Genomic DNA, 10,595 nt, shown 5'->3' on the forward strand with positions numbered 1-10,595 from the left:
CTGAATACCTCACAACTGCTGAATTAGGTGACGGTAGGTAAGACATGCAGGATATGCTGCCCCCACATGCTGCTCTGGAATATTAATTATTTTGAGGTGAAGGCTCTTGACAAATAGCAAATTGAAGAGGGGTTGCCCCATTTTGTCTTCCTAAAAGCATATACAAGGTCCCTCCTTGTACCATGAAGAGAGTCATTCTTAAAACCTGAGCCAGTATTGCAGGAGTGTAAGGCCTGCAGAAGCAGTGTCAAGATTAACCTAGGCAGAGGCAGAGAAGTACTGGAAGCCTCCCCACTGGGCTTCATTTTAATAACAGGACATTAGCAAAAATGACATTAGCACAAATGTGCTACACAGATGTTATGTAATGCCCTATAAAAGGTCACCATTCTTGTGACACCGGACTTTGGGGTTTTTCCCTCAGCTTACTAGCCTGCTCCTTGTCATGGGAGGTTTTCCCTTAACACAGTTTTTATTGCTAAGCTTGTGACTCTGGCACAATCTTTTGTCCAGAGACACAAGAGTCTGGAATGGGCTGCTCTCGGTACCCAGAACTAAGTCTCTTTTTCTTGTTTTTCCTGCTTTTGGATACTAGCCCAAAGCCTAAGCATGCTTTCTCCGAAGCCCTGGGCTTTCTCACTGTTCTCTGAAGACCCGCCCTTTCTTCAGCTGCTTGCTGAGTGAGCGCCACACCCAGCTTAAAATGTTGTCTTCTCTCAAACAAAATGATTCCTCTGCTTCCTGCCTTCCGAGTTGGCCTTTAAACTCTTTTGTAAATGTGCCTAAGAACTCACCAAAGGGAATGCCAGATTCCTGGATAACAATGGGGGAGTGGAGGCCAAGAGACACCTGTATTCTAGCCATTGTTAAAAGAATCTGCAGTTGTCCGCCTTCTCCTAAGCACCTTTGTCTGGACACACTGGGTAATTTACCACTCACATCAAGCTTACTGCATGTGACTTTGACCCTAGCTGCTGCTTTTGCTATGTTTTTCTTGTGAAGGGTCCTGTGTGTATATAAAAGACGCAAATAGCTTATTTCCTTTTTCTCCTGTCAATGTTTTGTTTGTTTGTTTTCTACCCTAGTGGAGGGAGTTGGAGGAAACTTTCCTCTCCTACACAGGTAGTGAAAGGGACACATGTGGCCGCTGCCTTTGAGGAAAACATGGAAGACCATAGACGAACACAAATAACGGCAGCACATCCGAGCTGGGCTCCAGGGACAGCAACAGAGTCATCTCAGTTCATTCACCTGCAGTGAAGAAGATTCATTTGACTTTAAATTGGGAGTAAAGTGAAAATTTGGAGGCTATTTAGAATGACAATTAAGAATAGAGTCAGCTCTCCATATTTCTGGTAGTCCATAAAGTAAGTTATTCCCTGCGACTTGTCTTACAAGATTGCTGCTTCTCCCACTCCCCTGTGGTTCCTCAGGTTGAACCCTGTGTCCCCTGAATGATGGGCAAGTACCACTGAGATACACTCCCAGCCCTTTAATTTATTTTTTAAATGTTGAAACAGGGCTTCACTAAGTTTCCCAGTTTGGTCTTGAACACACTCTGTAGCCCAAAGTAGCAATGCTCCTGCCCCAGCTTCCCAAGTAGCTAGGATTCATAGGCCTGAGCCACCTGGCCCAGCTACCGATTTGAGCACCCTGTCCCTAGTAACCTATATCTGATGCTCCATATCAAATTGTTTGGCCAACGCATCTCATACGCAGTGAGGGTGGCTGTTATCACCTAATTATTCAAGATGATTATTGAGATGCTAAAATTCCTTCAAGGGCCCCTCAATGATGGTCACTCACCTTTCGAACCAGGCCCTCATGTGATCATCCCTGTATCTACCCGGGGAGGGATCCATGCTGGGCTTTCTCATACAGAGATCCCTGTGGCTGGAGATAGGACCCCTCTTGCCTACAGGCTGGGTTCTCTTCCCATGAATGGTACTACACACCACCAGGATACACAGAACTCATGGCATCCCACACCTGTGGGGAATGAGAACCACAGCAAGGCAAACGCTTTGCCGGAGGCTTTAAGAAACCTGGTGACTGTCGTCTAGAAAAGAATTAAACAGGCCCAGCAGGTAAGCCATCTTCTAAGGAAGAAAATCCATTTGCATAATCACTTCTGAGCAACTCACCAGCCCGCACCTCAATGTCCCACAGATAACTTCCTCTCCCTGCCCCCTCAACTACCTTTCTTCAGCCTGACTTTTAAAATGACTGTAACAATCAACACTAGCAGTTAGGCTCCATTAATCATTTATTTTTGGAAGAGAGTTAAAAGAACCATGCGACCCACCTGTGGCAATTAAGCCTCCCAGAGTTGTCTATGTTAGTCCCAGAGCTGGGGCCCCAGCCCTCTCTGTCTTTCAACTTGTTATATTTAGTCCGACTCAAAGTTCTCCCCACAGTTAAACCCAAGGCCATGTTTTCATTTCCCGAGCTTGCACGTGGGCTGACCCATTTCCTTGGGGCCCTATCTTGTGAACCTGGCGCCGGCATTGCTCAGTAAGGGAATTTCAGAGAGCAGAGTCATTTGATCCCGGGGACTCTCCTGCAAACCATCTATAGAATAGATTAGTTCATGGACACCTGCCACAGAGAAGTTGGTTTCCTGGGGATGAGAGGGGAAGTCTCCAGTGCTGTGTAGCCAGAGTCTTCCAGCCTCAGGGCGATGGGAGGCAGCATGCATGAGGGACATTGATTTAATGATGGGCAGCCTGCGTGTGCTGTCTGTTTCGGACAAGATTAGCAAGAGAGACCACCTGCCGGGAATGAGCTGGCTTGGGAAAGGAAGAATAACCTGAGACACCGACCACAGCTCTTGTATGGATGTGGACTTCACACTTTCCTTTAATGCCACACTGGCCTGGAATGGGGGAAATGTGTGTCCCAGGAAGGCTTACTTACCCAACATCATTCCCATTCGTGGGAACAAGGCAAGATGAAAAGGCGGGGGAAATTATGGGGAGACAGGGAGGGAAGGGAGCCCCTCACTCCAGAATCTTTTGAAGCCTTTGGCCAGCTGGGAATCAAGAATTATAGCACAATTACTGACAGCTGCTGAGGAGGTTGCTGGCACAGACAACATTTTTTCTTTTTTCTTTTTTTTTTTTTTTTTTTTAGGTTTAAAAGCATAGACTTTTTTTTAATATGGAGATATTTTCAAGGAAAAGTGTTAAACTAACAGTGAGCTAAGCTTAAGGCGAAGTGCAAATGGCCTCTCTCCCTTTTCAACCAAAAACCTTCAATTGTGTGAGCTCTCACCAGAAACCTCATTTACAGTGAAAGTTGTGTCCTAACCCCCTTGGGCGACCCTTGTGGTGCATGGTTAATGTTATCAGATTGTAATCTACTCCAGGGACCCCAGAGCCACCCTGCAATTTCTTATCAGAAACAAGAGGGAGGAGGTTTTGTTAATCCCGGAACTGGGTGAGAATCGTAATTAGGGGTAGTTAATCCCACAACCACAATTTTGAGTCAAATTTGAAGCAAGCTTTAATTAAATACTGGCCAGGGCGATGGAATCCTGCCAGGTCCATTCCGGGGTTCCCTGAAAATAGCTCTGAGTCACACTGTACTGAGGATTATAAAGAAAAACCTGATAAGGCCACCGTATTTCCCATCAGGACCAATCAGGGGCAAGCATGCATTCTGACACTTTCTTCCTATGTCCTCCTACATTCAATCAGGATCAAACAAACTTATTTAGGGGAGTGGAAACTTATGACTTGTTATCTTACATGAACAACAGCCTCCGGAATCTTAGGGAGTAACTTTCTTTGGGCAAGGGGCTTGCAGGTTAGAGGCATTTTTTTTTTTTTTTTTTTTAATGGATCGCTTAGGCACAGCAATTAAAACTTAAAACCACTTCGGGTCTCACAGTTTCTTAATAACCCTTGAGTTCTAATTTGAATGCCTCCAAAACTGGTATATTAGCTATTCTTAAGACAGGTAAATAAAACCGCTTTGCAAAGCTCATACAGAGGCTCACAGGTGGGCCTGACCTTCCCTGAGTGCCTCTCTATTTCGAATAAACATCCAGACTCAGCCTGGCTCATCCTGAAATTCTTTTCTGTAGTGACTGGTTTGTTAAGGATGGGGCCTTACCTGAATGGAGGCCCTGAGAGCTTACAGGAAGTCCTTAGGCTGCTGGTGGCAGTTCTGAGTTTGTCACCTGTTGTCTCGGCACAGACAGAAAGCGAGCAAGGATATCGCTTTCACAGATAATGTTGCTCATTTCTCCTTTCAGAGTTCACAACTTCTGAACGTTGGTTTTAAGCCAAACACTCTGGCAAAACTCAGACTTGTCGAAATATCTTGTTATGTATTTGTTAATTTATTTCATAAGAGAAACACACACACACACACACACACACACACACACACACACACACCCTCCCATCTTGGCTTTTTGGAAACTATGTAAAAATCAAAAAAAAAATTGTAAATTACTCAGATGTATTTTTCTTTCCAATGACTGCTTTTTTTCCCCTCAAACTATAAGGTAAGGAAATATACAAGAATCCAGAATTGTTTGGAGGTAAATACAGTCTCTTGTGCAGCAACTTGTAGAAGGGCTATGAGCAGAGGCGAATGTCAGGCGTTTGAATGCACCAGCTCAGGAGTCCAGAGCAAAGGCTACCGTTTGCGCAAAGTATCAATGGTTCAACACATGTTTGAACATGTTTGCTTCATTTTGAACAAACATAAATATTCCACAGCTGAGTATCAAATCCACTTCATGTGTTTGCTTTTATTACTCAAGAATATTTTTATTAAACTCTTTAACATTCAGTAAAAGAAAGTCTATTTACCTAATGTGCTCAAGATCTCCATAGGTCAAGCAAAAATAATAGTAGTTATTCTAATTATTTTAATCTTTGAACCGTTTTAACCAGAAAATACTTAGTGGCACACGAGTAATTGTTCTGGAAGTAAATGAAGATGCTCACTTTGCACCAGAGGCATCTAGAATTCATCATCAAAATTTCCACATAACCTACTTTTGGCCAGCTGTTTTCCTGAGGGCTGTCTTGCTATTCTGCCTCTCAGGAAAGCATATGGGTACTTGGCTCAGTGATATGTTACTGGGGTACCCTTGTGCTCCCCCAGGTCACAATAACAGCCTTACTTCCTATGCACTGTAGACTCTTCAGGAATCTTAGGATTGGACACAATCAAGACCAACCTGTTTGTGATGGGTAATTTGTTGGCTAATGAAGCACAACTTGGTGTTGGCTGTGTCTGTGGTGTTTTTCCAGAATCAGTTAGATCATATGAGTTCTGACCTAGTTAAAAAGTGAATTTTTGGTGATTCATATGTTATCATTATTAGGACACAAGTTAGAAGCAGCATAGCAATTAGGATGTGTCCCCAGGGCCATATCGTGTCCTGGCCATTTCCTGTATGCCACTTTTCTCTGCTTTCTGTCCACTAAGACGTAAAGAATGCCTTCCCAAGTGCTCTCGCTACCAACGATGATCTGCCCAAGCAACTGTGGGCTATAAACCCTTGAAAATCATGAGCTAAGACGAAGTCACCTTCTCTTAAGCTGCTTTTGTAAGGTATTTTGGTCATGGTAATTAAAAAGTAATTAATAATCTATTAAAATACACCAAAGGCAAGTATCATTGGGTATTGTAGCTGAAATCAAAATAAATACAATTCCACTTCAGCCATTAAGTGAAAAGACTCTTCTCACCTTTAAAAGGCAAGATTGTGGCCTTTAGGCCACATATATACATATATATATATAATATAATATATGCATGTTATAATACGTGTGTGTGTGTAATAAAACATGTAACATTCACATCACTGTGCTGAGATTTTTCTAGAAGAGGTTTGACCTCTGAGGATTCTTTTCATCTTCTTGTCCCTAATTGGAAAGATTTTCCAAAGCGGGAAACAACCTTAAATTTACCTCAAGTATAACTTTCTAAATCGGCAAATGAAACCAAACAGACTATTATCCTTAACACACATCGGTCTGTTACCCAGCAAGGATCACTTGTCAAATGCTGTGGCATCTCTGATTGATGCCAGATGAGCTGTCCTTAGTGACATTATTTAGCTCAGCACCAACTGTGTCCTCCGTGGTTGTCTGTCTTTCGTGACCCATTTCTCCTTGTTGCTGTTGCATCTTTGTCAGGAAGTGTCCTTAGCCCTCCCTCAGTGACTGGACTTGAGGCCAGAGTCCAGTATGAGTCCTAATATCAGTCCTAATAGCTGATTCTGCTCTGGGAAGACCTGGAAGATGAAAGTGCCCCTTTCTAGATTAGTGGCTGAGCTGCAGTCACTGGTCCACAGGGTGGGGTGTGCGTTGATGCCGTGAAGGATGGTGCACACCCACACAGTCCTAACTGGCAGCGTGCGTCGTTCTTCTGCTTTATTCGCTGTGGCTTACACTGAGTTGATCTCCCGGGTCATTCTCACTGTTTCTGGAGCAGGTACAGTTCCTACTGTATGATGCCAAGATGGAGACTTTTGTTCTTAACTAGTTAAAAAAAAAACATTTAGTTTATCGTTCATGTCTCTAGAAGCATACCTCTAAGTCATTCATAACCTTGATTAACTTCTTACTATTTATCCACAGCAGACGAGGTCTAACTTTGGGCTGGCTCTCATTTAGCTTCATCCTACTCCCCCCCCCCCACTCCCAGTGCTAGGGACTGAACTTAAGACTTTACACACACTAGACAAACAATCTACTACTGAGTTATATTCCCAGCCTTAAGAATTTTTTTCAGATGATTCTTTTTTATGTTTTTTTTTTTTTTTTTTGGTTTTTCGAGACAGGGTTTCCCTGTAGTTTCTAGAGCCTGTCCTGGAACTAGCTCTTGTAGACCAGGCTGGCCTCGAACTCAGAGATCCGCCTGCCTCTGCCTCCCAAGTGCTGGGATTAAAGGCGTGCGCCACCACCACCCGGCCTCTTTTTTTATGTTTTTTAATGTGCATTGGTGTTTGGTGTTTGCTCACATGTGTGTCTGTGTGAGGGTATCAGATCCCCTGGTGCTGTAGTTATAGACAGTTGTGAGCCGCTCTGTGGGTGCTAGGAGTTGAATCAGAGTCCTCTGGAAGAGCCGCCAGTACCCTTAACCTCTGAGCTATCTATCCAGCCCCCTCTTTTAAAAATTTTAATTTATTTTTTGATGATTTCATAGATGCACATGGTGCTGGCTTTTTATGTTCACCCCAACTTCACCCTTATACTATCTCAAAGACCCTCAACTCGTTCTCTTCTCAACTTCATGCTGCTGCCCATCCTCCTCCTCTTGCTCCCTTCCCCTTCCTCCTCCTCTTCCTTCTCATCCACATTCTCCTTCTTCTTCATAATCCCCTGAGCCCATTTAGTGCTGCCTGTGTGATTACAGGCCACCTACCAGGGGCAACACCACAGAAGAAACATGATCCTCCCAAGAGCTATCAGCTTCTAAGCTGGGGCGGAGCCTTGTGAGCCCCTCCCTCTTCTGCTGTGGACCTGTGACTGATGTGACTTTATGCAGTTAACTAGAGCCGCTGTGAGTTCATAGTGTAACGCCCGTGCGATGTCTAGAAAACAGAGCTTAATAGTACTTTTCCTTATCCTTTCTTCTCCTTCTTCTGTGATGTTCCCCACTCCTTGGGTAGATTCTTATAAACATCTCACTTTGAGGTGAGCGCTCAACTGTCATTTACCCTTAGTACTCCGACCAGTTATGAGTCTCTGTTAGCCACTGTCTACCGCAAAAAGAAGCTTCTTTAACCAAGCAAGCTGAAAAAAGCACAGATCTGAATATGAACATGACTATTTAGAAGGCAATTTGACAGGACATCCATTTAATAAACAACAGCATAGGTTCCTTTCTAGGGCCCATGACTTCCATGTTTATGGGTTTCCGGCCAGGTTCGCAGTAGTGGGAATTCATTCTTGTACAGCCGACCTAATCAGAGAGTCGCTGATTACTGCCCTAAGAGTCGTGCCATTGCTGCACCATAGGCAAACTTTGCCTGGCCCGTTATTATTGTGACTGTCACCAACCTATGCAAATCCATCCTTAAGACCTGGGATTTGAGGACCTTAAAGAATGGGGCAGACTTCAGTCTAAGGCTATATACCACTTTATATCAGTTTCTCTTTATCTTTATACATGAATGCAACCAAGAAAACCACCATCCAAGTTTGGTTGTTTGAGTTTAGAAAAACAAGACATGGAAATAAACAATAGTAAGCACATAATAAATATCAACAGAGCCACCATTTCCCAGAACTTCTCAGGACAGATCAATTGAAAAACAATTGCCCGGCACGTACTATAGGTACTATAGATTATATCTGAGAATGCACAAAAGCAAGGCCTGGATTCGGGGCATGCCAAGGACGGCACTGAGCAGATCCTTTCATCAGGCTGGGTTCTATAGCTATGCTCTGACTCCAAGGAGAATGAACGTGTCTTAGAGACTGAACGCAAATGTTTGTTGCAGGAGGCCTGGAATCACATCCAAGAGCAAGCCAGGGAACAGCATGCGCCTGAGGTAAAGGGCCCCTCTGCCTTTTTCCCGGGAGCCCCTCTCACAGGTCCTCATGGCCTTGTTCAGCAAGCCTCATGCTTTTGACTGAGCTCTGACAGCATCACTCAGGATACAGTAATAATGAAGACAACTAATGAGTTTTCTCCCGGCAGCAGCCTGCACAGCATCTTCTGCACTATGAGAGCTAGCCACCAGGGGGAAATTTCCCAATCAGTTCCAGCTTGATTTCTAAAGGCCCTGCCAAAGCGTGTTGGGTCTTCAGCTCAACCTATTTTTAAAAACCTCGCTCTGCCATATCACTTCCAGAAGCATATGGTTCTCACCCAAACAGGCTGCACATTTTATATTCTCATGTCTTCCTTTATTTATATTCTTTTATCTTGGAACATTTATCTTTCTAGCGAAAAGAATATCGTCTGCTCTTTGGTGTGTTATATTTGCACAGCTCCGTGATCCTTTGGGTACAAAGTGTCAGCCTTAGATGTGGCCACCGGCTATGATACACAATTAGGGACAGATGTCCTCAAAAGCCATTTGGAAAGACGGTGCTCTTGGGCCTGCTACATGCACACTGATCCCCGTGGTAGCGGAGGAGTACAGTGTCATTGTCATTCAGTGTGACTAGCAGGAGCTTTGTTTAGACACCTGCTCTTCTCCAGCAACCAAAGGTAACTGATATCTGTGCGAGTGGACGTGCTCAGACGGGCGTCCAGTTCTAAATAGTCAACTAAAATTATCTTTCCTGAGCCATCTATTTGAATCTGACATTTGCTCGTTTCTTTCCTTCAAAATGTACTGGAGAAACCAAGAGCCTGCTCATCACTATTCTAGGAACTGGTCTCCACATAGCCTCTCTGCAGAGGTACATTTAGGGCTCGGGGGCTTGCAGAACCCCACAGTAGCCAGGCATCCATAGATTCTGGAGGAAGGGAAGGCTGGAGGTTGAAAATTACACCCTCCATGAAGAAGCCCTCAGGAGAGATGTCCGCACTTCGACGTACGTTCTTCTTACCTGTGATGCCGTCCTTCATTCCCTCTGCACGCTAATCTTACTCCTATCACCTTAAGACACTGCTCCTGTCTCACAGCCTCACCTTGGCTTATGAGGGACACACCATCTCTCTTTTTTCCAAATTGCCTCTGCACTTCTCATCAGCGACACCCACTTGGGCTTTTTGGGGGTGGGGGATGGGCTTCACGCACTTTGAAGACATTAATTTCACTTTCCTGGACGGAAGGCAAGACTTTTAAAGGCCTTGCGTGTCTGTCTTTGCCTCCCAGCATGGCCCCATGTGATAAGGACATGCGAGCTGATTGGAAGGCATGGGAAACAAGTTAGAGAATGCAATGTAAGGGAAGCTTTAATGACTAGACAGTGTCTGGATGCCCTAGATTCTTAAAACTACTTCAGATACTAAACACCAGACCCAACTGCTGCTTAAAACGTTTTCTCCTTGATGACTGAAAATAACGCAGCAGTGAACCTTACACACATGATAGCTTCAGTCATTTGTAGGCAGCTTCTAACTCAACATGAGTATTCTGCATAGACGCTCAGGCAAAGGGATTTTGTTTTAATCTTGTTAGTCACAGGGGGAGGAAGGCAATAACCAGAAAAGCTCCCCAAAAGGGACAGGATTAGTCCAGTGGCTAACTAGAAATACTCAATGACAGAAGAGGCTAGAAGCTTTGCCTAGCCCCTTTGCTTACTTAAAATCATTTGAGAATTATATGTGTATGTATCTTTTGATTATATCAAATTTAAAATATGATTGTCTTCAAATGTTAAGAATCTACTATTGCCTGTTTTTTTCCTTCTGTATGCCTAGCAATTCTTTTTTTTTCTTCTCATTATTTTATTAAAGATTTCCATCTCCTCCCCCCTCCTCCTCCCCCTTCCCTCCCCTCCCTTTCACCCATACCCCCACTCCCTCCCTCTCCAGGTCTGCCTGTTTTTATTTTGGCATCCTATTAACCTGTATGGCTTTAGTACTGCTGGAGATTTCTGTTTCAGAAGCCAGGACACATCTGTAAGAAGTCAGACTACCTTTGCTCTTGTGAGCCACAGGGAACT

General features: G+C 44.1%; 1 long non-coding RNA gene across 1 annotated transcript; it reads right to left on the bottom strand.

Moving 5' to 3' along the window:
- Positions 1-740: 740 nt before the first annotated feature.
- Positions 741-4,224, bottom strand: LOC119801311. Its single transcript, XR_005283165.1, has 3 exons — positions 4,117-4,224; positions 1,807-1,989; positions 741-1,251 (listed from the first exon to the last, which is right to left on the bottom strand). It is a non-coding gene; the product is annotated as an uncharacterized LOC119801311 (long non-coding RNA).
- Positions 4,225-10,595: the final 6,371 nt, after the last annotated feature.

This window comes from Arvicola amphibius, chromosome 14 (assembly GCF_903992535.2).
Source record: "Arvicola amphibius chromosome 14, mArvAmp1.2, whole genome shotgun sequence".
Taxonomy (NCBI): Eukaryota; Metazoa; Chordata; class Mammalia; order Rodentia; family Cricetidae; genus Arvicola; species Arvicola amphibius.